Below are 5,280 nucleotides of genomic sequence, written 5' to 3'. Positions count from 1 at the left end.
CTTGTACTATTCCTCATTCACTTCTTTGAGAGGCCTCTATCTTTTGTCTTTTTGCTGCACTGTCAGTGGCTTCCCCCACCCGCGCTCACTGGTATGGGTTTATCTGTGAGTGACTGCCCGCCGAAGGGGGGGCTCCTGGGAAAGCATGCTTGTCCCTACTGCAAGCTCGTGAACTTTGAGGATGGTGAGCTCTTAGCAAACTACAGAAGATGGAGGTGGCAGGCTTGAGGCTTCTCCAAACGAGGTGCTTTCCTAGGCTTCTTCATGAGCATGATGTTGGGAAAATAGAGAGGGGCGTTTGAGGTGTGCTCTTTAGTCTTTTCTTGGGGGGTTTCTTGAGAGAGCTGACACCTATTTGCACCACTAGATGCCTTGTGTCTACTAGTACTATGGAGCCTTATGTTAATTTTTGTTTGTAAAACTTCAGGTGTTGTGGTGACCAGCTCTAGTTCTTCTGGCGAGGCATTAAGAAACAAAACTCTTACGGCATGGCTTAGGATTTGCATAAGGAGGTTGGGGTTGACCATCTTATTGTCGTGTTTAGAGAGAGGTAATGAGTGAAATATTTGTGGAGCATACTCACCCCCAATCATCATGCTCCCCACCGCCCATGGTGCAGGCGGTAAGGAAGTAGGGGTTGACCATCTTAATTCTGTGGTTGGAGAGGTAATGAGTGAAATCTTTGTGGAGCATACTCACCCAATAGTTCTGCTCCCCACCATGGTTCAGGCAGTAGACCTTGTACATATCTATGCAATTGTACTCGTATGTGAGTTTGACTTGCATGATCATAGATGCCACCCCCAGTAGTCTTTCTCCAACTGGCGATCCTTGAGCACTGTAAACTCCGCTTTATTGTTGTTGACATCAGAGGGTGGGCAAATGTCAAAGAAATCCAGCTTTTTGGAGAAATGGGGAAGGCTTTGGCCTAGCTGGTAGGTTGAGGGTCTTGTGGATTAACTTCTCGGTGATCACCACCAGCTTCTTTGCACCATCCGCCCCTATAACAACTTGCAAAATGGAGAGTCGAACTCACACACACACACACACACACACACACACACACACACAATGCTCAATGACAAGAGCATAAGGGTTTAGAGTGTGAGAGATAATGGCTAGCTCAAAGGAGAGATAATGGCTAGCTCAAAGGAGAGAGATGAAATCTCTGTGCAAGTATAAAGAGAAATTACAAATGAGAAAGCAACACTAAACTATAAATGAGGTTGCTTATATACTAGCTAATCCTAAGGTGTCCATTTGCACCTAGATGGTCATAGGGAAAAACCCAATGGGACAAAAGAGTATGCACAGTGGGATAAAAGGGCTCATGGCATAAGTGAATGGCCTCAATGTGAACTACTACTGTCATAGGACCTTTATGCACTTGGAGAAGAATTCTATTTCTCAAACACAAAAATTAGAGTAAACCATAGACTTGGAACAAATTAAAAGCATTGACCTTATGTAAATAAAATAAAATAAACAAGAGAGCTTGAAAATAAGAAAGAGATCATTGTCGACACAAGATTGGGTTCAATCTCCCCTAGATGAGTGTGGCCCATCATACCACTCATCCATATTTATATGTATTAAAAGCTTGCTTTTCAAAAAGATAACTCCAAAAATAAAGCTAAAGAGCTTTTGAGTTTTTGAGTGTAAAAGCTCTTCCAAAGTCTTGGGCCTACCAAAATATTCATTGTGGTCCTGGGCTTTTGAGTAAAAGGTTTAAGGCCTTAGCCTTCTAAAAATATTCATGCTAAAATATGTAACCGTAATAAGTATTCACGTGTCTTCCAAAATATATCATTGTGGTCCAAAAAATGTTCCACCCATGATTAACAAATAATACACCACAATCAATCATCGCCTACATTCAAAATAATATTAATCACTGCACAAAGCCAATCAAGTACATTAATCCTAACTAAATCATAATAGTCTACATAGCTGATTAAACACATTAATCTTGGAAATTGATATAAATATAAGGTGCATCCAAAAATATAATATCCTCGTAAATAATGGGCACCCCCATAGAGGTTATGACTAACATTATCTCTTGCTTGGGTTGTAATTGACCTGGTATAAGTGGATGAGATTTTGGTAAGAGCAGAAGAACTTTTTTGGCATCCATTTAGCATCATCAGTAAGATGATTCTTAAAAGTAACAAGATACTTAACATAAGTGCTACCTATATGCGTGTAGTGATGGTCTCATGAGTGATCAATGATAGATTGAGGTACAAGATGTTCTTCTTCATCTACTAACTCAGGAGGTTCTTCTAATATAGGATGAGAAGGTAGATGTACTCTAGAAGGTCTCAAAAGACTAATGTGAAAAGAATTATGGATATGCTGATTGGAGGGTATCTCCAGCTTAAATGTATGGTCATTAATCTTGGCAATAATCTTAAAAGATCCATAAAATCTAGGAGATCACTCAACTACAAGATTGGTCTTTACAAACGTAAGTCTTCTTTTCGCAATGTGAAGTACATAGTCTCCTTCGTTGAAGATGATATTAATGTTTATAATTTGCATACTCCATGTACTTATCTAACTCTCATGAATTTGTTCAAAGTCTATAATAAAAGAATCTGCAGTATCAATAAAATGTGAAAGATGAGTCGTAGGAGTAGGCAAAGCCTTACCATTGCCTATCTCAAATGGTGCTTTCTTAGTAGCAAGGTAAGAATAGTTATTATATGCAAATTACAAAATGTGTAAACACTTATCCCACTGCTTAGGCTAAGATAAAACATAAGATCTAAGCAAATCAAGAATAGTTATTATATGAAAATTGCAAAATGTGTAAACACTTATCCCATTGCTTAGGCTAATATAAAACATAAGATCTAAGCAAATCAAGAATTATACTATTTGTTACTTCACTTTGCCCATTTGATTCAGAATGAAAAGCAGTAGAAAAATCAAGTTTTGTTCCAAGATCATCTAAAAATTACTACAAAACTTTTTATCTCTGTTATAAACAATAATCTTTGTTGGTAATCCATGATGCACAAATACTTGTTTAATGAAAACATGTGCAGCTTGATAAATAAGCAATCAATGTCTTTTTGTAAAAGCAATGAAATAAGCATGTTTACTAAATCTATATGTGTTACTAGAGATATTTTCATGATCGTTACCCTCTTACTCAAGTTTTGCATCTTCCTTGCCACCACCATCAATCGTATTAACTCGTGTAGCTAGTTGCTTCGTCTAGGCAATTGGGAGAAATTGGGTGTTATGACCTTTTTGTTGGTCATGAGACAATTGTAGCATGTCACATTTCTAGGTACAGAATCTTGCTTTTTCTTTGTGTCATCTCCCTTCTTATTGTTATTATTGTTAGCACCACGATTATTGTTATTGTTGGAAAAAACACCTTTGGTATCATTGGTGTGCCTATAAAACTTATAAAAAGGAACAAACTTTTTAAATTTGTTAGTGTGACAATATTGAGGTGGTTTGTTGTCCCTTGGAACTCCATTCTTTCACTCATAATTATAAGCCTAAGAGATTACCGTGCATAGAGAATGAGGTTGAAACATATTGATCTCCGGTCTAAGATTAGGCTTTAACCCAGTATAATAAATCTATGCTTTTGGTCTTTCGATCTCACTCTTTCAATGGCTTATAGTTAGATGAGAATTTTCCAAACCTTGTCTACATATACCTATACAGTCTCTTTGTCAAAGTTGACAAAGCATGTCCCACAGCTGATGGGCTCTTACTTTTAGTGAGGTGGCAAGAAATTCTTTTTGATGAGCTCCTTCGAGGTTTTTGGCATTTCTCATCCTTGCTTTGATTGCATTCCACCATAATGATGTAGATTTGACCAAATGATTTACAGCACACTTAACCTTATCTTTCTTGGAAAATTCTTCCCTAGAAAAATAATCATCAAGTTATCTAATCCATGACAACACTGTCTTTGCATCTTTCTTACCATTAAAATTCTAGAATCTGAGAGTTTGCAAACTGATTTTCTTTCCTTTTTGTTGCTCTTGCTCTCGAAAAGTCTCCTTAATAGTACGTTGAATGTTAAGTTTGGGTTCAACACTCTTCGAACACGTTTCCTGCTTAAACATTAGTTATTCCAATTCTATTCTCTTAGCTCTTTCTCATTTAATTGAGCTTAAATAGATAGGAGTTACTCCAAAATAGAAGGTGGTTATAAGTTTATCATAATGGGAAATAAAGAAGGAAAAATAAAAGCTTTTCAAGAAGACAACTCCAAAATAAAGCTAAAGAGCTTGAGTTTTTCAGCATAAAAGCTCTTCCAAAAATATATCAAGATTGTTGGAATTAGGGTTACAAAAAAGCACACCAAGCTTGGAGAAGAAGAAGTAAGAATGCACACAACACACAGTGTATTAGATTGTGTCAATGTACACAGATAAGTTAGCCCTAATGGGCATATATACAAGCCAGGGGAAAAAACCTCCTAAAGATGGAAAAAGTGCCCCGGTGGTCCTAAGTGTGTTCACACACATCACTGCCTATATATATGGCAACAAATCCCCCCTGGGAGTGATGGTGTGAACAAGAGCTGGCACTCATGTATAGGAAAGTGCCATGCCCGAAGTAGATCAGTCCACAAAGGGGAGCAAGCCCAAAGCTTTACGGAAAGCTTCAAACTTCTCACGAGGAAGCGCCTTTATGAAAAGATCGGCGAGGTTGTCCTGTGTTGGCACATATGCCAAGCTGATCTCTCCTACTGAGAGTCTCTCCCTAACATAGTGACAATGCACCTCAATGTGCTTTGTGCGAGCATGAAAAACTGGGTTTCTTGCAACTACCAATGCGCTCTAACTATCAGTGTAGATAGAGGTGGCAGACTCCTGTTCAACACCCAAGTCAACCACCATAAGCCGTCTGAGCCACACACACTCAACCGTAGCTGTGAAAGCTACCCTATACTTAGCTTCACAACTAGAAGTGGCCACAGTAGGTTTCTTCTTGATCAACCAAGATATGCATGAGCTACCGAGCATGAAACAAAAACCACTTGTGGACACTCTTGTGTCATAGCAACCAGCCCAATCTGAGTCTGAAAAAGCATGTAAATCTGGCGGCAGCGATCCCCCCTTGGGATAAAACAGCCCAAGATGTATGGTGCCACTCAAGTAGCGAAAGATGCATTTAATTGCCTTCCAATGTTGAGACCTTGGGCTATGCATAAACTTGCTCACCTATGAGACTGCAAACTGAATGTCCGGCCTCGTAATGCATACATAAATGAGGCAACCAACAGCTGTCTGATAGAGTGTG

The sequence above is a fragment of the Cibotium barometz genome, chromosome 37 (genome assembly GCF_041138505.1).
Source record: "Cibotium barometz isolate CiBa-2024 chromosome 37, ASM4113850v1, whole genome shotgun sequence".
Lineage (NCBI taxonomy): Eukaryota > Viridiplantae > Streptophyta > Polypodiopsida > Cyatheales > Cibotiaceae > Cibotium > Cibotium barometz.
Note: the sequence above shows the minus strand (reverse complement) of the source record.